Genomic DNA, 27,940 nt, shown 5'->3' with positions numbered 1-27,940 from the left:
GCAGCAGATGTTTCCAAAAAAAAAACAACGCACATAAAACGACAAACACGTGAAGAAGATGACGAACAGCAACGCCGTTTTCCGTGCATTCAACCACCGGTTTGTCTTCGTGTTTACGCTTGGTAGACAATTTTTTTAGTTTTGCTGTGTCCAACGTGCCTGGGTGCATTAATTTATTTTTTTTCCTTCAATGCGGTAGCGACTCAGTTGACAGAGTGCCACTCGCGTTGCGTGGCATTAGGAACCGTTCTGAGAAGTAGCAGTGCGTCGTTTCACGTGTCAGCGTGGTGTACCGGCGTATGCTGGCACATTTACACCGCTGCATGTGCGTAAATATCATCGTCGTCGTCGTCATCTCCAGCGTCGGCAATGCATGACACACGTCTAATTGCACAACGTCTGGTACACGTTTAAAGGCACACTGCGCTGTGTATACGCTTCAATTCCTGATTACCAACATCATGAAATTTAAGCCACTTGGAGTAATTATGAGAAAATTAATCCAAAAGGCGCACTGCTAAATATGAATGTATAAATTAAATCATTAGACCTCCTTAGCCAGTACCAAAATGTAATAATAGGGTTTTTCCCGTTTTTTTCTGGCAACAAAACTGAAACCTTTTTACAAGGATTCATGTCTGCATTAACCACAATACCTGCAGTCAAAATGCCTTTTGGCGTCATCTGGTTGAGCACCAATTGGGTCGAGGCTCAAAAGAAAGCCGTCCATTGGTGTGGACTAATCCGTTTCAAGGACAATGCCACATATATTATCATAGTATGTTTTTTTTAAATTTTGACTGCAGGCATTGTGGTTAATGTAGACATGAATCCTTGTAAAAAGGTTTCAGTTTTGTTGCCAGAAAAAAGGGAAAAAACCTTATTATTATAAATTAAATATTTATGTATTTGAACAGAAAACAACTACGCTGATTATATTATTGTACGTTATGTATTGTATACTATTCCTTTGAATTAATCACCCAGTCAGAAAGGGTCCTTGTCTATAATAATCTGGCAGTTCACCAGCACAGATTCAAGAAAACCGGACTGCTAGTGAGCCACTGGATATCAAACAAATGTCCAGAGGTTGCTTGTGTTGAATCAATGCTGATGGAATTACATGCTTGCAGAAGGCCGCATGGCTGAAGCCATGTGTTGAATGTGCCTTTATTTTTGTGTGACGGGACAGACATGGAAAGGGGGAGTATTGTCCTGCTTGTTTATTTATTTTGAATGCATTATAGACATGCCACGATGCAATGATTCATTGCTAAACATTGATCCTGATGCTCATGATATGCGCATGGGCTCGTGTGTATTAGTATGTATTATTTATACAATATGGAAATCATATTCGAATGCTAACGCGAAGAATGAAGCAAACACAATCATACAAACTTGAGAGAGAAAAAAATTAAGAAAACCAAATACAAGTGAGATGGGGGAAAAAATGAGACGAAAAAACATCAATACTTGAGTCGAATTGTAATCCAGAATCTTTACAAATAATTATCTTGCTGAGAGTGTGAATCATCGCGTGCCTCGATAAAAAAAACAATAACATACGATACCATTCTAACTGGATGCCGTTTTCGGCTCGCCATCGAACAAAGACGGTCACTACATCGCGGGTGCTTTCTGATGTGTCTTTGCGGCCGTCTGGAACGCTCTTCCTTCCCATATTAGGAAGCCAATGGAGCTCTGCACTTTTAATTCATTGAGATTGAAAACTCATTTCTTTAGAACTGCTTTTTTGTGTTTAGTATGTTGTCCTTCTCCCCACACCCCCGATTAGCACGGTTGGCTACGTATGGTGTGAGAGATGTTCAACACACGTATATATATAAAATGTAAGAGCAGGGGCGGAGCCACAGGGGGGGCTGGGGGTGGCTCAGCCCCCCTCAAATTTTGGGAAAGTCGGTAATCGGGATAACCGGATATCTGGCTGCTGCAAAATGCTGCAGGCTGCCAACTCGTACTGCCCTGCAGGCTGCCACCTCGTGTGCTGCCCTGCAGGCTGCCACCTTGTGTGCTGCCCTGCAGGCTGTCACCTCGTGCTGCCCTGCAGGCTGCTACCTTGTGTGCTGCCCTGCAGGCTGCCACCTTGTGCTGCCCTGCAGGCTGTCACCTCGTGCTGCCCTGCAGGCTACCACCTTGTGCTGCCCTGCAGGCTGTCACCTTGTGTGCTGCCCTGCAGGCTGCCACCTTGTGTGCTGCCCTGCAGGCTACCACCTTGTGTGCTGCCCTGCAGGCTGCTTGAGCGGCAGCCTTTTGAACTTATCGAACTTATTAGCCACATCAGCGGCTCCGACCTATTAATAAACTCCGCGTTCAAATCCAATAAAATTTGTTTTATACATTTGTGGCGCCCACTGGAAAACATTCACTGGATATCTCAGAATATTGAAGTCAGCCCCCCCAAAGTCGAGATCCTGGCTCCGCTCTTGTGTAAGAGCCCTTTGTTCACACAGCTGGATGAAGGCCTCTGCATGCTGTGTCAGCCAGGTGCGTTGTTTGACCATACTTCACCAAGCTGGTCAGTGTGGCTTGTTGGAGGTGAGGAAGGAGGAGGACCGGTTCATATTTCGGTCACCACTGATGTTAGCCATGGCCAGGAATCAAACTCGGCTCACCAGGTTCAAAGTACAGGGCGTAAACCGCTGCACCACCGCTCACTCTCACGTGCCTATCCCCGTGCACACATTAACAGTGTGGTCTTCCTATGTGTGTATCTTCGCTTGAACGTTGGAGTGGTGGCATATCGATAGTTTTCAGCCTTGTCTCCTCCAACGCTGCGTGTTTTCATAATGCTAATTGGATACAACGTGATGAATGTATTAGGCAACACATTCTTTATAACGCGGATGCGAATTGGATTATAACGCGATCGAGTGAACAGAAGTACGTCGCGCGAGTAGGAGTAAGCGGTCGTACGGCTGCCTCGGCGTGGCATCGCACAAGGCAGTGGCAAGGCAGTGGGATGCTGCTGGATGCTTCAAGACGCTACCGACACGCTTCAGTATTTGTTCAGCCTGCGTACGCATCTCGCAGTGTTATCGCGGACTGTGCTTTACCCCTACATTATATATTATTTATTAAAACGCGATTTTTCCATAACGCGGTGTTTTCAAGGAACGCAACTGCCGCCGCGTTCTAGGAGAAGAAACCGCCCACGCTTGACGGAGGAGATGGATGAATCGGCGCTGCAGTTACGGTACATTGGGTCCTGATCTTCGTCGTAATTTTGCAGGGTTTTTTTGTGTTGTAACCGCACAGCACAGTGAGGGGAAGTGGGGCTGGCATCGTAAAGCGCCGTCACCGTGCCGTTCTCCCGGCCATCCTCAGGCCTCTCCCCCCCCCACCCTGTCAACGGGACAGGAAGGGCAGTCGAGGACTTCGCCTTAACATTATTTTTTTGACGTGTTGTTCGTTTGCTCGTTTCTCAGTCCGCTAGTCCTGGCGAGGGCCGTGGCGTCAGCAGCGTGTTGAGCAGGGCGGTACAGACACTGCCTGGATGGCAGGGAGAGAGGGATGGTCTCAGTGTTGGTGGGTGCCAATTTTCTTTTTTTTTACTTTACACTTTTGTTTGGCTTGACAGAGAGCAGAGGGCAAAGGCTGGAGGTCGGTAGGGGGATTGGAAAGGGTCGGGAGAGGTCGCGAGTGCTAGTCGTGGGACGGTTCCAGCTGGTGGGCATGGAGCCCTAACTGTTGTCAACGGCGCGCACTTACTACAATCCTCGCCGTGGCTCTCAGGATGGGCTGAATTTGCCTCCATGGTCATAAGAAGAGGGGGCTCTCAACACAAAGTCTCTCGGGCACCAATGGCAGCAATGGGCAATGATGGCCATGGCACGACTGATGAGTCCCATCGAGAATCGAACTAGCATATGGTTGCTTATTTGTCATTGTGCTCTTTAAATAAGAATATGCAGCATTATCAGCTCCTTGACGAGGCTACGTGTAGAATGGGTACATGAGTGTCATCTCACCATGCAATGCATGGAGGGATTCATGCTACAGTATGTTCTGCAGTTAAGACATCTGTTTTGCATTAATATTATCACTTACATTAAAACGCGCTGGTGTACACCCAACAAAAGACAAAGATCCCCATATAGTCTTAAGAGACTGTCGGGGTGAGCGCTGTTAGCAAGCACCTATGAAGGCCGGCACAGTGGCACATGAGGGCGTTGGGTGGCCAACACACACGTGCTTACGCACATGCCTACAAACGCGCTACATCCCATTATTGAGTGACATTCATTCGGCATGATAGCCGGTGGTCAAGACTGATGATAGAGTAGCAGCCATGCTGCTCCATAATGGTAACAAGTACCCGTCTCTTCCCCTGGCTCACTCGGTGCACCTCAGAGGATTACAACAGCATCAAGACCTTGTTGGACGCCTTGATGTATGATGAGTGGCTGCGAGGTCATCGGAGACTTAAAAATGGTGGCATTCCTGATGGGTCTCCAAGGCGGTTTTACCAAGTTGCCCTGCTATCTTTGCCTTTGGGACAGCAGGGACACCAAGGCGCACTACCACAGGCGGGACTGGCCACAGCGGACCGAGTTCTCTGTGGGGAGGAACAACGTCAAGTGGGAGCCACTGGTGGACCCCCGGAAGGTGCTGATGCCACCACTGCACATCAAATTGGGCCTTATGAAACAATGTGTCAGAGATGTAGATAAGGAGTCTTCAAGTACTGTACCTTCAAAACTACTTCCCTAAGCTTTCTGAGGCAAAGGTCAAAGCCGGTGTCTTCGTTGGACCACATGTAAAGAAGATCCTGGTGTGCAATCAATTCCCCAAGAAGCTCACTAGTAAGGAGAAAGCGGCTTGGAACAGCTTTGTCGCAGTGGTTCGTGGCTTCCTGGGCAATCACAAGGCCGAAAACTATGTGGAGCTGGTTGAGACTCTTGTGAAGAACTACGGCACATTGGGCTGTAGGATGTCCCTCAAAGTCCATATCCTTGGTGCTCATCTTGATAAATTCAAGGAGAACATGGGAGCGTACTAGGAGGAGCAAGGCGAGTGCTTCCACCAGGATATACTGAGACTTTGAACGCCCGCTACCAAGGACGGTATAACGAGAACATGATGGGAGACTACATTTGGGGGCTTATTCGTGAAAGTGATTTACAGATAATATTAAATCTCGAAAAACTACTCACTTCTAAATCTTTTGTAGTCATTTTTGTATTACTTTAGTATAAATACATGCTAATTTCGATTAATATGTTGTTTTTTTACTTTATATGAACGAAAAGACACAAATACGCCCGTTTCTCATTGCAAATGGGTAAATTTTAAAATATCACTGTCCTCTTCTTTGGTTCTTTCGGTAAAGTCACGTAGAATGAGACTAAATAACAAATTGATAAAATAAAATAACAATAATATTCTCACGACGTTTCGGCCACAACACAAGCGGCCTTCATCAGGTGAAGGGACGAGACTGTCTGGTAGGACAGTGCTGGAGTGAAAAAGCCATGCTCAGATCACGACCTTTAAGCTGTGTGAGAAGAAACAAAGCGCCTTGACAAAGGAATTAGCATATAATTTAGCATTGAAATGGCTGAGTGATTAGCTTGTGACTGGTCACAGAAATGGCTATGTTAAAGTTAAAGCATACACATCCACAGAGGCACCCCTTGACAAAGGAATTAGCATAAAATTTAGCATTGAAATAGCTAAATTAAAGCATACACATCCGCACAGGCACCCCTTGACAAAGGAATCAGCATAGAATTTAGCACTGAAATAGCTGAGTGATTAGCTTGTAACTGGTCACAGAAATAGCTATGTTAAAGTCAGAGCATACACATTCACCGAGGCACCTAGTACAAATCAAACAGGATAATTTAGCATTGAAATAATTAGGCGAATTTAGCATCGAAATAACTGAGTGATTAGCTAGTGACTGGTCACAGAAATGGCTATGTTGAAGTCAAGGCCTACACATCTGAGCTATTCACAGTAACTGGGTATACAATACAATATATAATGAATACTATATTGTGAACCAATAAAAAACTAAAATATAAATTACCTTAATGTTATCAATAAACTCTATATTCTCCAATCAGCTAAGCTACCAACAATAAGTCGTTATATATCACAATGCTATATGGCGAAAAAATGGGTGGATTCTTACCCTCAACTTTAGCAACACGGATAGCTACGGGCCCCGTTCAGACGGACGACTTCATCCATGGTCGGAACAGAGGAGGGGGAGAGAGACAGCTGCGAGGCGCTATTATACTCCATGTTGTAAACCATACTATTAACCGTGGTGTGAGAAGTATTAAGAGTCAATGCTGGCGAAAGAGCTGCGGTCTGAAGGTCATCGTAAAATACAATTAATTAAGAACGGAAATGGTTTAAAACATCTTTCCAATGGTTACTAAGCCAGAATCCATCTTCTCGGTTGAAATTGTCTCTGTGCTTGTATATGTGAATGGCCTCATGAACGAATCTCTCATGGTAGCCGGTTGGTTTGCAAAGAACCTCCGTCTTGGAGAAGTCAATGTCATGTGAGCCCACTGAATTATAACAGTGATCTGCCACGGCAGAGGAGTTCGTTCTACCGTGTTTCAAGTCTGCTTTATGTTCGCGGATGCGGTCCGAGATATGTCGTTTGGTTTCTTCAATGTAGCTACTACCACAGAGGCACTTTAGTTTGTAAACGCCCGGGTACTGTATGTCTGGAACAGCATCTTTTACAGATGGAACTAAATCACGGATTTTATGTACTGTGTTGAATCGGACCTGTATCTTGTGTTTATTCAGGATTTTGGAGATCGTTTTAGTGACCCCTGCAATGTAGGGTAAGGTGATGGTTTTGAGTGGCTCCACAAGAGGATCCTTCTTCATGACTGGAGTGATGGCTTTGCGGATTGTGTAGTCGGAGTAACCATTAGCCCTGAGAGCCTGGTGTACGTGCTTGAGTTCACTGGTAATGTGTTCCTGGTCGGAAATGCATTGGGCTCTATGGTATAGAGTCTTAATGAGGGAGTTCTTCTGGAATGGATGGTGGTGGGAATCCGGTTTCAAGTAAGCATCTGTATGGGTAGCTTCCTGTAGACAGAGTGGCTCATTGAACCATCATGTCTCCTTTTAATTAAGACATCCAAAAAGGGTAGTTTGCCATCTTTTTCGACCTCCATGGTAAATCTGATGGCTAGGTGTATGGAATTGATGTGGTCGCGGAAATGGTCTAGAGCAGGCTGGCCATGTGGCTAGATGACAAAGGTGTCATCCACATACCTCTTCCATAAAGTCGGGCGTAGAGTGGCAGTCTGGATGGCGTCAGTTTCAGATTTTTCCATGAATACGTTGGCTACAACCGGAGATAGGGGGGAGCCCATTGGGGTGCCCTCAGTTTGTTTGTAGAAAGTTCCATTCCAGGTGAAGTATGTGTTGGTTAAACAATGTCTCACCAGGGGGAGTACATCAGTATGCAGTCCTTGATGAACCAGATCTTCAATGATAGCGATGGTGTCAGGTACCGGGACTTTGGTGAACAAGGACACCACATCAAAACTGACAAGCAGGTCGTCTGGGGACAGGGAAATGCCTTTGATTGTCAATACCAGGTGAGTAGAATTTAGTACCGCAGAGGTGGTTTTTCCAGTGAAAGGTCGCAGTATATCAGCAAGAAAACGTGCCAGTTTATAGGTGGGGGAGTTGATAGTAGAAACGATGGGACGAAGGGGTGTATCTTCTTTGTGTATCTTTGGAAGGCCATATAATCTTGGTAGTCTGGCAGCAGAGGGTTTCAACGAGAACTGTTTGATCTCATCAATTAATGCTGTTGAATCAGAGATGATTTTGTTCGTTTTGGTAACCAGGCTGTTGGTGGGATCTCTTTTTATTTTTGTATAGCTGCCATCGTTGATACACCCCTTCGTCCCACCGTCTCTACTATCAACTTCCCCACCTATAAACTGGCACGTTTTCTTGCTGATATACTGCGACCTTTCACTGGAAAAACCACCTCTGCGGTACTAAATTCTAACCAACACATACTTCACCTGGAATGGAACTTTCTACAAACAAACTGAGGGCACCCCAATGGGCTCCCCCTATCTCCGGTTGTAGCCAACGTATTCATGGAAAAATCTGAAACTGACGCCATCCAGACTGCCACTCTACGCCCGACCTTATGGAAGAGGTACGTGGATGACACCTTTCTCATCTAGCCACATGGCCAGCCTGCTCTAGACCATTTCCGCGACCACATCAATTCCATACACCCAGCCATCAGATTTACCATGGAGCTCGAAAAAGATGGCAAACTACCCTTTTTGGATGTCTTAATTAAAAGGAGACATGATGGTTCAATGAGCCACTCTGTCTACAGGAAAGCTACCCTACAGATGCTTACTTGAAACCGGATTGCCACCACCATCCATCCCAGAAGAACTCCCTCATCAAGACTTTATACCATAGAGCCCAATGCACTTCCGACCAGGAACACATTACCAGTGAACTCAAGCACGTACACCAGGCTCTCAGGGCTAATGGTTACTCCGACTACACAATCCGCAAAGCCATCACTCCAGTCATGAAGAAGGATCCTCTTGTGGAGCCACTCAAAACCATCACCTTACCCTACATTGCAGGGGTCACTAAAAAGATCTCCAAAATCCTGAATAAACACAAGATCCAGGTCCGATTCAACACAGTACATAAAATCCGTGATTTAGTTCCATCTGTAAAAGATGCTGTTCCAGACATACAATACCCGGGCGTTTACAAACTAAAGTGCCTCTGTGGTAGTAGCTACATTGGAGAAACCAAACGACATATCTCGGACCGCATCCGCGAACATAAAGCAGACTTGAAACACGTTAGAACGAACTCCTCTGCCGTGGCAGATCACTGTTATAATTCAGTGGGCTCACATGACATTGACTTCTTCAAGACGGAGGTTCTTTGCAAACCAACCGGCTACCATGAGAGATTCGTTCATGAGGCCATTCACATATACAAGCACAGAGACAATTTCAACCGAGAAGATGGATTCTGGCTTAGTAACCATTGGAAAGATGTTTTAAACCATTTCCGTTCTTAATTAATTGTATTTTATGATGACCTTCAGACCGCAGCTCTTTCGCCAGCATTGACTCTTAATACCTCTCACACCACGGTTAATGGTATGGTTTACAACATGGAGTATAATAGCGCCTCGCAGCTGTCTCTCTCTCCCTCCTCTGTTTCGACCATGGATGAACCCGTCCGTCTGAACGGGGCCCGTAGCTATCCGTGTTGCTAAAGTTGAGGGTAAGAATCCACCCATTTTTTCGCCATATAGCATTGTGATATATAACGACATATTGTTGGTAGCTTAGCTGATTGGAGAATATAGAGTTTATTGATAACATTAAGGTAATTTATATTTTAGTTTTTTATTGGTTCACTATATAGTATTCATTATATATTGTATTGTATACCCAGTTACTGTGAATAGCTCAGATGTGTAGGCCTTGACTTCAACATAGCCATTTCTGTGACCAGTCACTAGCTAATCACTCAGTTATTTCAATGCTAAATTCGCCTAGTAATTTCAATGCTAAATTCTCCTGTTTGATTTGTCCTAGGTGCCTCGGTGAATGTGTATGCTCTGACTTTAACATAGATATTTCTGTGACCAGTTACAAGCTAATCACTCAGCTATTTCAGTGCTAAATTCTATGCTAATTCCTTTGTCAAGGGGTACCTCTGCGGATGTGTATGCTTTAATTTAGCTATTTCAATGCTAAATTCTATGCTAATTCCTTTGTCAAGGGGTGCCTCTGCGGATGTGTATGCTTTAACTTTAACATAGCCATTTCTGTGACGAGTCACAAGCTAATCACTCAGCCATTTCAATGCTAAATTATATGCTAATTCCTTTGTCAAGGCGCTTTGTTTCTTCTCACACAGCTTAAAGGTCGTGATCTGAGCGTGGCTTTTTCACTCCAGCGCTGTCCTACCAGACAGTCTCATCCCTTCACCTGATGAAGGCCGCTTGTGTTGTGGCCGGAACGTCGTGAGAATATTATTGTTATTTTATTTTATCAATTTATTATTTTATTCTCATTCTACGTGACTTTACCGAAAGAACCAAAGAAGATGAATCCTTGCAGTCGCGAAAGCTTTAAATCGAAATTTATCACTGTCCTAGTCACAAAAGCAAAGTTTGTGGGGAATAATAGCTATTTTCTATACTTTTTAGTCATAAGCAATAAAAAAATATCACTCACTACCCAGGGACAAAAATTGTGTTCCATAGTGTTATTATAATTACTGGTCTATTTTTAAGTATATTGTTACACACATACACACATCAATAACAGCTGTTGTTCGCTAATAAGGAGTGCAATGTTGATGGCACTTGTGCCAGGCTAGGTCTACTGTGATGCAATGTAGCGTGGCTAAGATTTTCTGGCAAGAGGTCACAGGACAGACAGCGATGTTTATTGGGTTCACACAAAGATGCCCTAACGTGGCATTTTTAGACCATTAGAGTAAGAGCCGTTAGTGAACACCTATCAAAGGGCTGTATGGCACATGAGGGGCGGTGTCACCAAATCTATACCTGCCCACCTTTGTCTCTCCCAGTGATGATGTTTACACAAAGCACCAGGCTCATTGAATGCCGAGTCAACCTAGGGGAGGGAGGGCAGGCAAGACCCAGACCTGTACTGATATGACTTGCCACTGCTGTTCACCATGGCTGGCACTCAAACTCAGGTCACTGGGTCCATAGCGCAGTGCAATAACCACTGAGCCACCAATCCCTAATAACGGATCTCAAATAAACACACGAGTAAAAATATATGCCTATTTTACATTAAATTTTAACATGAGAATGTAAGTTTGTTTTCACTATCCTTGATCGCCTCGCCCACCAATCTTGGCAGTGAGTCAAGACAGTGCTTCGAGTGGGCTCCACATATGGCACGTACAAATGCCATGTGTACATCAACAATATTTAATCTGCTCCGCTCAGTTCACACAGATTCTCTTATCATAACTGGTCTACGCCGCCTCCCCTCCCCCCCCCCCCTCCGTTACTAATGTATTTATTCTCAAAAAGAGCAGTGCCTTTCCAGCCCTGCAGAGCTTCACATCATCACCTTCTCAATATCTCCATTCTACACCAATAGCTCGACTCCTCCACAGCTGAAAGCCTCAGTCAACCCTTTATTACAACCTGCCTTGATCATTGCAATTCTCTTCTCTATCATCAACTCCCAAACCCCATAATTTAAAAATAAAAAAACTTAGAAAAGGCTACAAAAACCCACAAATGTGACCAGCTTGCACCGATGATTCAGTCCTTCGCATCAACTACAAAGTCTTGCTTATCGTCTCAAAATCCCTCGTGTCTCCGTTCAAGTCTACCTCCTTTGCCCCATTCTCTCCCCCCTGCTGCCTCCCAACTAAAAACACTGCCTCCTTTGTCAACCTCTCCTCGTGATGAAACATTGCGCTCCCGTGTACTATTGCAGGGATGATGTGTAGTTTACAGTTAACAACAAAACAACTATCACTATTTTCATTTCGCTCTTTTTTCAGAGGCGACCTCGTCACACTTCTAATTAGCACAGTTGGCTAGGTGCAAAGTTCAACATGTATACTGTACACGTAAATAATAGCTCAACGAAGTGGCTTATCATTTGTACATTGTAGCAGCCAAATGCTCTATGTTGATTCGAAATGTGGAGGGGAAAAACAGGAGGATGCAGTGAAAAATTCGCAAGAACACAAGGGTAGAACATGCAAACTCCAAATATACAAGTGTCAGGGTCGGGATCGGGATCGGACCTACAACCTCTTGAATATCAGGCGAGGCAGCTAACATATCGCCACTTCGGCGCCCAGATTTAATATACTGTATTATGATTGCCTATAATTTAACATCTGATGTGGTATTTTGATTAAAGCACCCCTGTCTCAACCTCCAAATTCAAACTGTCATTGGTAAAAAGCAAAACAAACCAAAAATTGAGAGGCACAATTTGATTTTTAAAAAGGTTGGCTTTCGTTTGTTTCCTACTATAAGTGGGGACTTGATTATATTTGTTAAATATCAACATTATTGCAGAAGACAATCTCGCATCAAGGGTCTTATCATCAGTCATGCGCTCGTTCACTCGTGACCATATAGATTGCTGTGGTTATAAAATAACGGTTCCTCAATTTAGTCCTAAAGACCACATGGGCAAGTTCTGTAAACTATTACCCATTAGTACTGACGCAGTAGATGAAACAGTAGAAGTTGCCCGCACCATGCCCTCACACATTTGTCGCTCCAGTGCTGACATTCGCACACATCACAAGGCAATTATTTAAGATTGAATTGACCTAGAGGAGACCCAGACTCGTTTGGAACCCAGATATGCCAGGATTGTAGTGCAGCATAGGAGATACCCCTGAAATCCTCTCTATGCACACACAAGATGTAGTTCTAGAGTATACACCCCACCCATGCACGTGGTACATGTTTTTTTTTAGATAATGTATATACTGGGAAAAAACGTTGGTACGATATATCGTTGTTGTTTGTGCTGGATAGCATTATTTCTCCCTGCTTCAGATTTGTCCCAATGTAACCAATTATGATTTATAGCAATGTGCATCGGATAATGCGGCATCAGGGGTATGCAATTATTCAAAGGGAGTATTCAACAATATTAAATAAAAATGTAATTCCATTGGACCAGTGCAAATCGGTGAAATCACATTAACATAGATCTCCTTACCGTACGCCTTCGTGTATCCTGCCGAGAACCCGCATAATTCCAAGCTGTCTACATTGCGGGTTTTCCCCATCACAATTGCCAATGGTATGAATTAAAAACTCCCATTCCTGCGATGGCTGCAATTTGGATTGGCTGTCGGCATAGCGACAAATGCAAGAGAGAGTGCAAAATTATTTTCAATTACCGCGCACCCTGGCTGCAGCTGTCGACGCTATCAATTAATGTGCGCTCGCAAACATTTGTGCTCGTGTTCATTTCACAGGGGAACTCGGAGGAGAGATGTGGCCTGTCCATTCACACTGGCTGTAGAAAGATAGGGCTCTACCAATCAATCATTTCTTTCATATTGAGCCAGGTGAATGGCTATCAAGATGAAATACAATTTCTGTAACGGAGACCTCGGTGCAATAAAAGGGGCACTGATTATTATTATTTTGGTTCGTGAATAATGTTTAGGTTTGGGATGTGGGCCTTAACATAACACGTCGAGTCTTTAATGCCTGCTTTAAAATAAACGGAATGCTGCTTTGATAATCTAACAAAGCAATACGGGGTGATGGCAGATTTCGAACCATCAAAGTCATTGCACAAATGCGTACAGCGGCAAATGTGCTTAATACACAGCTACCGAGGTGTCGTTTTATATATAAATACAATATATAGTTGAGCTTTAAAATTGTGCACACTATGTAATTTGTTGATGAAAAAACATTGGTTAAAAAAATAACAACCGATAGACATGGGCGGCACGACAACACACGTTTGTAAAATTCTGATATAAAGCGATGAACCGCACGCATGGCTTGCGTGGAAGTCCACGTCTGATATAAACGGGGATGTTTTTTTGAAATGAAATGAGAAAAATCTGAACCCTGGAACGAGCACAGGAAAATGTTCTGTCCTCACTAACGGAGCTCGTAGGTGAGTGCTGTACGCAGCAAAATAAAACCACATTTACGCTTACTAATAGGGGTTTCCCCCTTTTTTATGGCAACAAAACTGACACCGTTTGCAAGGAATCATGTTAACATTAACCACAATACTTGCAGTCAAATGCAAACAAAAAACAATACTCTGATCATGTATGTATTGTCCTTGAAACGGATTGGTCCACACCAGAGACAGCTTTTCTTAGACCCTAGACTCATATGGTGTTCGAACAAATGCGCCTTTTGGCGTCATCATGATTCCTTGCAAAAGGTGTCAGTTTTGTTGCCAGAAAAAAGGGGAAAACCCCTATTCGTATATTTTGGTACTGGCAAAGGAGGCCTCATGATGTAAACACATTTACGTTTATATTCTTAGTTTTTTCGTTAAAGTCACGTTGAAGAGAAACAACAAAATAACATTTACGTTTGTTGAGCAGTTGTTTGAACGAGGCGAAGTGAGGATGGTTTTAAATGTCTCTGAGCCTCATCAGCAGAGTGTGGTCAGTAAATAAGTTACAGCTCTGTCGTTAGTAGGTGTTGCTCGACCATACTTGACCATGCTGCTAAGTGTGGGTTGGTGAAATGGGGGGTGGGGGTAGGGCATCACTCTGTTAGATATCATTCGCCCCCGATCTGAGCCGTGGCTAGGAATCGAAACAAGGTTAATGCGGGCTCACGCCGCAGGTCACTGACCACTACGCCACCCCTCCAGGCACAGTGTGGAATTGTAAACAATTCCGCTGGGGTGGCCTGGTGATCTACTACAACGGCCGTCCAGAAACACCTTGGGGTCCCAACTCACGGCCAGCAGCCTACAGCTGCATTGTACTCAGTTCCACCACTGGCTGAGACCTTCTAATCCACCGCAGGAAATGCAAAACAACGAACACAATGTTAACATATTAGACACGTTTACAGATGTACATCTTATGCCTGTTAAAAATATAGATATATTCAGGTGCCTTTTTGCAATTAAACGCAGCAATCGAGAAACAAGTGGACTTTGGTGGAGCTCAAATGGGTCACTTGACGAGTAAGCGTTGATGCTTATGCACTTTACTGAGTAAAACTCCTCTTTTTTGCGGGTGAGCGGGTGTTTTTGGTTGATTAAATTATCTGCCATTATCTACCCAATTAACTTTGTTTCGTCTGTGTGAAGAAGCACAGACAACAGTGGCATAACGGGAGACGCGTTGTGCCACCTGCAATGCATTCCTCCTGTTTCATGGGAGTCATAACGATGGCGTGCTTCTGGGACCCCACGTCCGGTTCACACCAGCGGATAAGCACGGATAAGAGGAGGCAATTTCCGCAACAACTGGGTTAACCCTCTTATCCGCACTTTAAATTTGGACGATGATAATAATAATAATAACAATAATACGGATGAATGTACGGAGAGGATGAAGATCGGCAGAATAATCGCAGTATAATAAGCAGCTCTGACTGCACAGTGTTTTCTTAAACACAGGAAGACAGGCTACCAGGGCAGATGAGAGTAGTTTCACTGTGCAGTCATTTCTGCGATAACGCTGCATGTTGTTACAACACGAATTGGATTTAACGCGATGAATGTATTAGGGAACACATTAATTTTTTTACAATTTGGATATAACGTGATAGAGTGAACAAAACTACGCGGCGTGATTAGGAATAAGCAGTCGTAGCGGCTGCCTCGGCGTGGCATCACACAAGGAAGTGGGATGCTGCTGGATGCTTCTAGCTGCTACCCGCGCGTCTCAGTCTTTGTTCAGCCTGCGTACGCATCTCACAGTGTTATCGTGGACTGTCCTTTACCCTATATTGTATTATTTATTGTACCGTGAGTTTTTCCAGAGTGCAGCGTTCTTCAGGAACGCAACTACTACCGTGTTATAGGAGAACGCACTGTGCTTATTTTAAGTTGGCTATGCCTAAGGGAGGCCAAGGGCAGATTCACACACTCATGGCCAGGATTGGACGCAGGTCATTAAATCCACAGCACAATGTACTGCATGTACATGTGTCGAACTCCATGCGCGAACCACCGCACCACTTTTACCCAGCACGACACACAAAAGGCAAAGATCAACGGAAAGAGTCTTTGTAGACCGTGTTAGACAAGTGCTGTTCGCGAGCCCCTATTAAGAAAAGCACAGTGCATGATGGTGGTGGTGTGGCCACCATTTCGCCTGACCACCATTGCCTTTCCAATCCTGATGTTCACACACCGCATCAGGCGTTTATTTTAATGCACAACATAGTTGAGGCCCTGGGCCGGATCAGATATCACTCACCACTGATCTTCACAACCGCCGGGAATCAAACTTAGGTTCCTACGTTGCGTCGTAGTTGCGGAGCGGCGCGCTATCCACTGTGCCGCCGCTCCTCGCTGTGATACGCGTGCTCGCACACATCTCTTCATGCTGCAGACAGATGTCATATCATTGCTTCGGCCAAACCCCATCACGCTGTCACACCGACAGCACGTGGAATCTAACAACCCACTCCTTATTTATCTTTGAGACGAATTTGAAATTGGCACCTCGGATTCCTATTTGACACGTTGGGTGAGCAGCCACTGGACAAGCGTTGAAAATTTCTCAATTCGTTTTCGAATGTCATTTTGAAAGAAAAAAAAAAATCTAAAGCAGTTCAAGTCTGACCGATTTCACCAGAATGTTCAAGAGTAATTACGGTGGGACGTCAGTCAAAAGAAACAATATAATGTTGTCAATGAAAGCATTTGAGCTCGATATGTAATCCATTTATGTGTCCATATGTTAAAATGAAGGCACTGCGGGACACAGGAATGACCTTAATATTGTCTTGTTTGCAACAAACATGCTTATTCTGATGTGACTGCAGGACCCCAACCCAGACAGAGAGGCCACAGAGCCCCTAAATGTCAAAGTATTGAAATTTTCAAAGGAAATGTCAAGGCAGGTCGGGTGCACAGAAATTAGATAAATAAATGACCTGCTGAAAGGCTGCTGCTGCTGCTGCTTCTGTCTCTCCCAACCTTCGCACACCTCCCTGCTGTCTATACGTACGGTGATATCCTGCTAATGGTTTGCATCGAAAGGACAAAAGTGGTGATCCTGGCCCCTGCCATACGAATGTAGAAAACGAACACCACAGAATTAGTCAACGTCATATATTTGTTTTTGCTCAATCAGAATCAGGATCGTTATTCATCCTGAAGCTCTTTTTTCACAATGACCAGTAAGGGGCGGGTCGACAATTTGACAACAATGCAACAATTTAACACGCGGCACATGTCTGGCACAAATCTGCCACCCGAAGGGCCATCACGTTAATACTGCACTCACATAAACGTAGACAATTCTACGCAGTGAGAGAGATGTTCTTTTTTTTATACTATTTATAGCTGTTTGAAATATTAACAAAAAATAAAAGCAAGTTGCTGCTGTGAGTTAGTTGTTGATGAGGAATGTAACAGGAGGTAAACACTATCCCATGCATATTTAGCTGGAAACCACTTTGACATTAAATTTTGATTTAAAGCTTTCGTGACTGCAGTAATTCATATTCTTAGTTTTTTTCGGTAAAGTCACGTTGAAGGGAAACAACAAAATAATAAAATATATATTTTATAAAATATATAAAACAAAATAATAAAATATATTTTATAAAATGTATATATATTTTATTATTTTGTTGTTTCCCTTCAACGTGACTTTACCGAAAAAACTAAGAACACTTTGACATTGTTTATGGTTTAAAACTAAGGTTTAAAGTGTTGCTATATTATCTCTGCCCTGGGGTCATGGTAACGCCCGTAAAGATAAACCAAAATAAATAAGATGTGCGTTGCCATCAGGGACTTACCCTGTAGAAAGACAGATAAATGTATCAAAGACATCATCACTATCGCAGACACCATCACAGGTACTACCATGGTAGTGGCTTGCAAATCTTGGGCAGAGTGAGCCGCTTGTCTACAAAAATACGCAAATAATTTGGAAATTTTCCACACCTCCAGACTATCGCCATTGCTGTGTATCACATGGGACACCACAAATGTTATGATTCATGATATTTTTGGTGGCAGATCTTTGGATTATCACTGTAGTTTGTATACTTTTTCCTTTAAATGTTGTGCGTTATTGTCATTTTAAGCAGATTTGTATCAGACTCACTATCGCACATTGTTTTTGTTCAAACCCTTAGCCCATCATCTCTCGGGGGAGGGTAAATTTGGTAGAAGGCTTGATGAGGCTGAGCTCGCTAGCAGGGCTTGTCCCACGGAGAGACCGGTTCTGACCATACAAATGTGTAATTTTCACAATTTGATTAAGACCAAAAACAAGCTAAACACGCAGCCCAATTACTTTGCCAAGAATGTAGGAATATTGCCTATTTTTGCGCTTTAAAACTGTAGTTGAATATAGATATATCACATAAACAAATATAAATGTAGCACTTATTTTGTATTTAAATCATGAACCTATTCAGTAAGCTCAGTCTGTGTGATGTAACGGTATTGAAATAGTCCATTACATAATTTTGCTGCGTGAAAACATCCTTGTACAGGCTTGTGAGTCATAGCAAATGATGTCATCCGTATACCAAGCGGCATTATGAATGGTGACCCAGCAATGTCACCCGAGCAAGGCCCACGGTGCATTATGGGAAGAGATCCAAATCTTATCCACAGGCTCCACAGCTGAACCAAGTTAAACACACCCATCGTTTGAAAACCGAGTCAAATACCTTATACCCACGCGTTAATACACATACAGTACTTTCAAGATTATCAAAGATGTTATTTTGACTCGTGATAACTGCAGAGTTACAAAGTTATTTATTGCATTATTACTTTATATACAGTGAGGGAAAAAAGTATTTGATCCCCTGCTGATTTTGTACGTTTGCCCACTGACAAAGAAATGATCAGTCTATAATTTTAATGGAAGGTTTATTTGAACAGTGAGAGACAGAATAACAACAAGAAAATCCAGAAAAACGCATGTCAAAAATGTTATAAATTGATTTGCATTTTAATGAGGGAAATAAGTATTTGACCCCCTCTCAATCAGAACGATTTCTGGCTCCCAGGTGTCTTTTATACAGGTAATGAGCTGAGATTAGGAGCACACTGTTAAAGGGAGTGCTCCTAATCTCAGCTTGTTACCTGTATAAAAGACACCTGTCCACAGAAGCAATCAATCAATAAGATTCCAAACTCTCCACCATGGCCAAGACCAAAGAGCTCTCCAATGATGTCAGGGACAAGATTTTAGACCTACACAAGGCTGGAATGGGCTACAAGACCATTGCCAAGCAGCTTGGTGAGAAGGTGACAACAGTTGGTACGATTATTCCCAAATGGAACACAAAAGAACTGTCAATCTCCCTCAGCCTGGGGCTCCATACAAGATCTCACCTCGTGGAGTTGCAATGATCATGAGAACGGTGAGGAATCAGCCCAGAACTACACGGGAGGATCTTGTCAATGATCTCAAGGCAGCTGGGACCATAGTCACCAAGAAAACAATTGGTAACACACTACGCCGTGAAGAACTGAAATCCTGCAGCGCCCGCAAGGTCCCCCTGCTCAAGAAAGCACATATACATGCCCGTCTGAAGTTTGCCAATGAATATCTGAATGATTCAGAGGACAACTGGGTGAAAGTGTTGTGGTCAGATGAGACCAAAATGGAGCTCTTTGGCATCAACTCAACTCGCCGTGTTTGGAGGAGGAGGAATGCAGCCTATGACCCCAAGAACACCATCCCCACCGTAAAACATGGAGGTGGAAACATTATGCTTTGGGGGTGTTTTTTTCTGCTAAGGGGACAGCACAACTTCACCGCATCAAAGGGACGATGGATGGGGCCATGTTCTGTCAAATCTTGGGTGAGAACCTCCTTCCCTCAGCCAGGGCATTGAAAATGGGTCGTGGATGGGTATTCCAGCATGACAATGACCCATTACACACGGCCAAGGCAACAAAGGAGTGGCTCAAGAAGAAGCACATGAAGGTCCTGGAGTGGCCTAGCCAGTCTCCAGACCTTAATCCCATAGAAAATCTGTGGAGGGAGCTGAAGGTTCGAGTTGTCAAACGTCAGCCTCGAAACCTTAATGACTTGGAGAAGATCTGCAAAGAGGAGTGGGACAAAATCCCTCCTGAGATGTGTGCAAACCTGGTGGCCAACTACAAGAAACGTCTGACCTCTGTGATTGCCAACAAGGGTTTTGCCACCAAGTACTAAGTCATGTTTTGCAGAGGGGTCAAATACTTATTTCCCTCATTAAAATGCAAATCAATTTATAATGTTGTTGTTGTTGTTATTCTGTCTCTCACTGTTCAAATAAACCTACCATTAAAATTATAGACTGATCATTTCTTTGTCAGTGGGCAAACGTGCAAAATCAGCAGGGGATCAAATACTTTTTCCCCTCACTGTAGTATGAAGATGTCCTCTATCTTAATTCTTTTTTTCGTCCAAAACAAGAACAAATAGATTTCCATGAGGCGCTGTTTTTTGTGGAACACTGGCGTCTGTTGATTCACATCGTGCTCATGTACTCTGATAATGGTTAACATGAAACTGTAGCCTATAAAGATTAAATTGCATTGGGTGGGTCTCGTACACGAGAAACAGTGTGGGCGAGCGAGAAGGAAAACATCGTTGTTTCTCTTGTGAAATTGTTGGCATTCTCTGGGGACTGGTTCATGTGAACTGTAACCACACAGTCGAATATATAAATCCATGATCCTGGATTGCTTCGTATGCAGTTATGGATGTTGAAAATCTTTCGCACCGTACGTAGCCAACCGTGCGAATCGGCAGTTGCCTCCCTCATGTACCAAGAGAAGCAATGTAAGCTGTTAAGCTGGATATTATATCACCTGCCTTTATCAAATACCCATCGAAGGACTCTCTTCATAACAACAACCACTGAACTGGGCTATCGCATGTGCACATAGGTGAGTGGTTTTGCGCAATGTTCTATATATATAACATGACTTTATCATTCGAATAAGTGCATTTATTACATCACATTGGTGGTAGCGGGGCTAAGAGCATGGAATCCACCACACACGTCAACTTACGATGGGAGCCTCGATATGATTTGTTTGTGTCTATGTCTACCAAATCTACAATCTCCATGTATATAAAAGGCAAAGTTGTGATTATGTGTGTCTGTTCAAAATGTTTAGCGGACTTCCCGACATGCAACAAACTTGAAATTTGACATGAATTTTTTTTTTCACGGCAAGTGAGCTGTGACGTCAAATCTGTCATGTGACCCGCGCATGTGGAAGCGTAACGCATTGTAGTGTAGTGGTTAGCACGCTGTGTGTGTGTGTAATCTGTGTGTGTGTGTGTAATCTGTGTGTGTGTGTGTAATCTGTGTGTGTGTGTGTAATCTGTGTGTGTAGTGGTTGACGTAACTGCGCTACGAACCCGGCGACCAGAGTTCGATTGCCGCTCACGGCCACCACCGGTGACGATTATTTCAACTGGTCCTGGGCCTCCCCTAAGTCGACTCAGCCTCAAACGAGTAACTGCTGTGGTGTGTGAACATCGCCACTGGGGAGACAAAGGCGAAGCCGGGTAGTACAGCTAGTTCTACATATGCTGACAAGCTCCATACGCCACTTATACATCTTTATTAATAATGTCTCCATCCATCGTTTCATTCAAGTGTCTAACCTTTCAATCATTGCCCAGTCAATGTTTGAATGAAGATAATTCAAAGAGAGTTTTACCTGTATAAAACAATTCAGTTGTAATGTGCCTTTGGAGATTATTTAATATATATACGAGAATCCGTCGTGTTCATACTGTTCTCACATTCTGTACACGGAGCATTAAAATTAAACTGCTTTTTACGTCATAAAATGCCCAGATAATATGTATCGTGATATAAAACAAAATAATATTCTCCAAGGATTTAAAGAACACTGTGGCCAATGAATTGCGTTAATAGGAGCACACATTTAAAAGTTTGAGCAATTTTAAATGAACCGTGGTCAGCCTTCTGTATTCGTTACTCCCACCTCTTCCGTGTCACTATCCATTTGAATTCAATTAAATGAAATGTTTATTTGTTACACATGAAAATCCCGTGTTAGCAGTTACCCAGCTACAGAAAAAGTTGCAGTGGCAAAGGCCAGCAGCTACCAACAGAGTTCGTATTGGTGTGGAGAGGAGCCCAGCCAGCAGCCAATCAGGAAACTCGAGACAATGTTTTATAGTATGATAAGAAATCGTTTTTTTGTTAGCGTCAGTGGCCCTGGAGACGTCCACTGTGTGTGTTCGAAAGGACAATCATTAAGATGAGGAGGAGGAACCAACTTCAGTCATTCGAGAAGAGGGGCAGCACACGCGCTGACATTGACATGGAGGAAGGCCTCTGTAAAAATGATTGACTGCATTCATCGACATCATCGTCATCATCACCATCGGTCATGATCAATCCACTGGTGCATGAGGGCCTCACCAAGCTATTGCCATCTCTCACATTATTTGTCGTGCACACAATCCGTCTGTCTCCTACATCCAAGCCGAATTCATCGCTCCCTTGCTGCAGTGGAAGTCTCACCAGGCTCGAACTCCATCCTCAGTTTACACCACTGGCCGTCATCCCCTTCTCGTGCCGTGTTCTGCCCAAGCCTCTGCGCTTTTCATGACCAAATAAATAAAGCCTCTTTCCCCACGTATAGACGTCTCTCCGCAATAAATAAATAAAAATGTTGACACAACTCAATGGCTGCACGGCCTATTGGGAGCAACGTCTTATCAGCAGCATTGGTTTCAATAAGAATCGATATAATGTCTCTAACTTGCCTCTGTTCTCTAATCCGTGTGTTCCTCTTCCTGCCTCTCTGAGTGTAATTACAAGCGTGCACTTCTGCACGATTTGCTTCAGCTGACGTCCATTCTGTATTTCGATGTCCATGCTTTATGATCCTTACTTTACGGTACTGGCAGACAAGGGGGGAAGCAAGTGAACACTTTGGGGACTGAACTATAATAGTTACAAGACGACTAATTTATAGCAGTAAACTGCACATATACCAAAACTTTATTTACCTCTTGGCAAGAATACCTATTTTTTTTTTAGTTTTAAGGTTATAACTAATCAGCACATCGAGACTTGATCCTTGGCGGTTGTCCTATGTCCGACTCTCTTTCCATAAGAATGTGGAATTTACTCAATTGGCCCAAGTGTGCAAACAGGACATTGCACAGCCCCACGCTCATGAGAGCGAAGCACATGCTGAATTCAGTTATAATTAATGTCATGCAAAGTATACGCTCGAAAGGATGGAGCAGTGGGACAGCGGTTCACGCACCGCACTACGAGCCCGGCTAGCATCAGTGGCGAGTGACTTCTGAACTATTCCCAGGTGCACTCCTAACCAATCTGCACTGACCAGTGTGGTGAAGTATGGTTGAGCAACCCAAATGACCGACGGGGGCATCGGGGAGCCTTCGCCCAGCGGTGGATTGATGAAGGGTTGCAATTTTGTGAGAGTGATTCGGTCCACGCTGTCAGCGTAACAGTAATAGTGACCAGCACGCTTGAGTGTTTGACAGCAATCACTCAAAAAAATGAAGTAGCTGTTAAACCTGCTCTGCTGGCTCCTGGCCAAGCTGTCACATTACCACCCCCCTCAACCTTCTCAACCTGTGCCCGTTATAAAGTCTCAGACAGCAATGATGCATCTCAGCACTCTTTAACCAACTGAAACGCTGTCTAAACTAAACTATATTTATCTTGCCAGGTAACGTCCACTGAGCTATCTTTTTTTTCAGAAGCGACCTGGCCACACGTGATTGCTCAACGAAGTTGTCTATCATGTGGAAATGTATACTTTAAACGCATGTTTCTAAATGTGGAGGGAAAACCCGGAGGACTTGGGGAAAAATCCACGTGGCCACGGAGAGAACATGCGAACTCCATATATACAGGCCGTCAGGGTCAGAGTCGGGATTGAATCCACGACCTCCTGTATACCAGGCGAGGTAGTTAACATCTCGCCACCGTGGCACCCCACGGTACAGATATGTCACGGGAACTTCGGTGACCAATTAATGAACTAATTTAATATTTGCTGGTATTTTTATATTTGCTGATATCCATTATTTTGGCTGCGTCGTGTGAAAGTGCATCACAAGAAATGGCGTTTTAATACATTCTGGGCTGCGTTCCGTATCAGCGCGTTGTTAATGAAACTGTTTAAAATGCAACGTTCTTGCCACACCCCCAAGATTTCTTGAATTCAGTTTGGAGATTGTCCCCCCTTCAAGCTGCATTGGAGATGCCTTTCTTTTAGAGCTGGAAAGAACAACAGGACACAAATTATTGATGGTGCGTCCTGTGACTCTACAAAGCGACTTTGTTGGAAACAACTTGAAAAGGAATGCGTGCTTCATGTATACTGATATGATTGCAGCATTGTACGCAGTGCATCATTGTTAAATTACGCCTACAATTCTTACATTGCTTCCGTGATTTGAAGAAAAAAGTAAAAATTTGTATGGCATTTAAACTGAAACACTGTCTTTACTTCCCAACACTATACTTGCTAACTTATCATAGCGCTCATGATCTTCTGAGGCCTGAGTTATCTTAAATGCATATTTTTCCAGATTAGTATTATTATTATGCTATTCTTCTCCGTTTATGCTTTTTGTTTGAAAACTATTCGACGAAAAACTCGACTTGATGATCTGTCTATTTTATTTGTTTATTTATTTATTACAATGAACCTCCTCAAATCCGTGTGCTCCTTGGGGATGTCCCCACTGTCAACAAAGGCTCCTCAATTCCGCCACAAAAACACATTTGTGGCGTGGTGCTCACCTCTGTTCACGGTCCTAAGCTAAAGCGGTGGACATTCCCCATTCCCAGGGCAGGGTACAGGTCAAGTCCGTGGCCATGGAGTCAACATTGGGGGTTACCAAATCTTCCAGAGGGTCTGGGGGTCCCTCCCCCAAAAAAAATCTAAATTTGAAAACGAATTTTCCTGCCATTTCCTGCGTAAAATATAAAAAAAAATTCACTAACACAAAGGATTGACTTTTTCTTTATTTTTTACCATAATGTCTAATAGTGTATTGTATTTATTACATTGCTCTGTTTTTTTTTTCTTTTTTACCTTTTTTTGTTTCATTGTATGTAATGGCAGAGATTAGGGATTAATAAAGTACAACCATAATCACAATCAAATAAACAGAAATCTATTTTATAGCAATATATTGGGGGGGGACATTTTGAGCATATTTGAATACTTGGGGGGATGTGTCCCCCCAATATATATTATAATTACGGCCTTGGTACAGGTACTGAAGCGGAAAGCTACCAGTAACTTCGCATGATAGTGGTGCTCATTTTATCAATGCTGGAGGGATAAAAGAGCTCAAATGACTCCTACGACTGGGATAGTAACAATTGGTCATGAATAAAAGAAACATATAAAAAGGGTGTTACATAGCAGTAAGAGAAAACTGGTTTCCAAAGTATGTCAACAATATAAGGATCCAACGGTACAGCTTTTTACCAGCAACGGTTTGGAAAAATCCAGACAGGTGTTGCTGTGGCAAAGCTCTCAATACTCGGAAGGCCAAGAGTAAAAATCCCAATCGGAGGTCTACACACCCTATCATCCCCCTGGAGGGAGACAAATTATATTCACAGTCGTTGTCCTGCAAATTTGTCATCACCGGCTCAGCGTCGCCTACAGATAACGCACGCCATACTGATCCCCATTTGAGTACAGTGATGCTTTCTCACTTCACGTTTTATTAAGATGTAAAATCGTTCCAACTCCAGCAAGGCCACTTGCGATGGTTTGGAATGAGTACCCACCCACCCACTGCTACCTGCGTGGCCCCAGTGCTTTAGGAACATGCTGAATGTCCTTCAAGAGCGGTCAGGCAGCCCTGCGCACACAGTGGCGTGGACCGTGCGCAAGGGATGACCTTTGGGTTTTGTAATTTACACCAGTTCCACTGAACAGTTGGGGAGGCTCGCAAGCACCTGCAAAGGATTTGTCCTCATGACCCCAGTTCCTTCTTCTGTGGTTGCCTCGTGGACATTAGCCGCATTTTGGCAAAGGCGTGATTTATTAGCTCCACGATTCAATACACTACATCAAATTAATGCTAGCGACAACAGCTTCTGCTGTATAACATTTTCTCCGTCATAAATTCCGATCTGCAATTCACGACGGTGCATAACGCATGGAGGCCAATCACATGTGCCTGGCAAGGGCACTCCGATGAGTGCGTAACGTGCCAGTGCTAAATACAAATTTGTGTACTCATGCTAATAATGCAAGGGCGGTGTGAGGAGGTAATGCTTCCTTAATGTGGAATAGCTTGCGCGATATAAAGAATGTAAGACGCAATGAAGATGAGTGTCTTCGTATAGAGCATTGGAAATATAGTAGACTTTATTTATTTTACCAGGTTCTTTTCCTGGAAAAATAAACTCAACCCACAGCTATTACATATAATGAGAATACAGCACTGCCTCGCGATATTAGACTGACACCTCAATATATATTGGCGACTGAAAAGCAAAGCAATCACACCGAGTCAGTGTGTACTATCTCAACGGTTTGATTACCACAGCTGCCCAGTGATTTCTAATGGGAATTACCAAAGTGTGTTGTCTGATTTGAAGTGGACATTAAAGAACCTGTATCAATGTTTGCGTGAGTAGGACATTATGTGGCAGTATCATGGGCCAAAATCGCACTTTTCAAACAAAAACGTCATCCTCCCATGTAATCCAGACCCTTTGTGCATATAAATGCATTTTTTTTCTCAATTTATTTGTAAATTTTAAACATTAAATTGACAACTTGCACCAGTAAAAAAAACTCTTTAAAGTAAGCGACAGTATTTATTATCTGTACACAACACAAATGTGTGCGTAACACACGCCGTATTGTATTTTTAATAGCATGCATGTGTACTGCAGAATTGAATTGGAAAATAATTTGAGCGTGTTATGTGTTTGATATTTGCAGTGTGTCTTGGCTTAAGTCAAGGGTATTAGATTAAATAACACCTACGAAAAAATGAATGTCCCACAAGCTATTGATCAGCAAGCTGAGGTATTTACTGGCCTTAAATAAATCCACATTTAAATATGTCACTTTATTGGCAGAAACTGTGCAATGAACAGATGGTTTTAAAATACACAGCAAAAAACTATGACTTTAGGGCTTCATTCATTTTAATGGACACACGTGCAACACTGAAGACATTTTTTGATTCGTTTCACAAGGTTGTGGAACTAAAACTTCCTCCACATAATAAAAAATTACGGGCAGTGAAGCAGTTTTGCTGGCTCCTTCCATGTCCCACGGAGGTATCAGCTGACCTAGAATCGCAATTTACGTGGCTTTATCCATGTCAATCGTCTTCATACACTTTTGCAAAATGCGATGGCGGTTGGATAGTTTTTACTCTAGAGGTCGGCTCTTGAGCGTGACCTGGAACAAATGTAGAGTTGTGTGGGACCGAGGACCAACGTGGGCCCATGCCGAGTAGCCAATGGGGCCTAGGTCGCATAACCAAGGGGGCCCATGTCGCGTAGCCAAGGGGGCCCTGTTGAATATCCAAGGGGGCCCTGTTGAATATCCAAGCGGGCCCTGTTGAATAGCCAAGGGTGCCCTGTTGAATATCCAAGCGGGCCCTGTTGAATAGCCAAGGGGGCCCTGTTGAATATCCAAGGGGGCCCTGTTGAATATCCAAGGGGGCCCTGTTGAATATCCAAGGGGGCCCTGTTGAATATCCAAGGGGGCCCTGTTGAATATCCAAGGGGGCCCTGTCACGTCGCCAAGGGGGCCATCAATAATGCTGTGGAGGTCCGGCTGCACGTGGCTTGGTGCCCCACCAAAACCCCCGTCCACGAAGTGTAACTGGGTCAAAACTCCACCTCATGTGTTTCCATGCCAATGAGCTTATTTCGTGAGCATTAGAATGAATGTTATCAAATCTGATGCACAAATCCTGTTTTTTTTGTACAGAATTGACAGTTCATTTCCTTCAGCTTGTTGATCAACGCTGTAAGACAATATCAACTGAGCACGTTTTTTCAGCAAGTCACGTTGAGAACCCTGTGGCATTATCTGCAAGAGGCCGATGGTGTGTGTCCAATTCATATGCCAATTACTCTGAGAGAAAGAAAGAGGAACACTTGTATCAGAGAACAACGCAAGCTATAGACACAATTTTGTCACTTTCTGATATCAATAATGATGCTACTAAAGGCTAA

At 43.5% G+C, this 27,940-nt stretch overlaps 1 long non-coding RNA gene across 2 annotated transcripts; it reads left to right on the top strand.

Moving 5' to 3' along the window:
• Window positions 1–165: 165 nt before the first annotated feature.
• LOC142929239 (uncharacterized) lies at window positions 166–26,625 on the top strand. 2 transcript variants are annotated; one of them, XR_012945457.1, is made up of 3 exons: window positions 166–2,559; window positions 3,136–3,217; window positions 21,081–26,625. It is a non-coding gene; the product is annotated as an uncharacterized LOC142929239 (long non-coding RNA). The 2 variants fall into 2 exon arrangements; XR_012945458.1 differs by lacking the exon at window positions 21,081–26,625 and adding an exon at window positions 3,450–5,670.
• The last annotated feature ends 1,315 nt before the right edge of the window (window positions 26,626–27,940 follow it).

This window comes from Petromyzon marinus, chromosome 27 (assembly GCF_048934315.1).
Source record: "Petromyzon marinus isolate PM22_M1 ecotype Great Lakes invasive population chromosome 27, UKy_Petmar_22M1.pri1.0, whole genome shotgun sequence".
In the NCBI taxonomy this organism is placed as follows: domain Eukaryota; kingdom Metazoa; phylum Chordata; class Hyperoartia; order Petromyzontiformes; family Petromyzontidae; genus Petromyzon; species Petromyzon marinus.
This window is presented reverse-complemented; position numbering and strand designations above follow the sequence as displayed.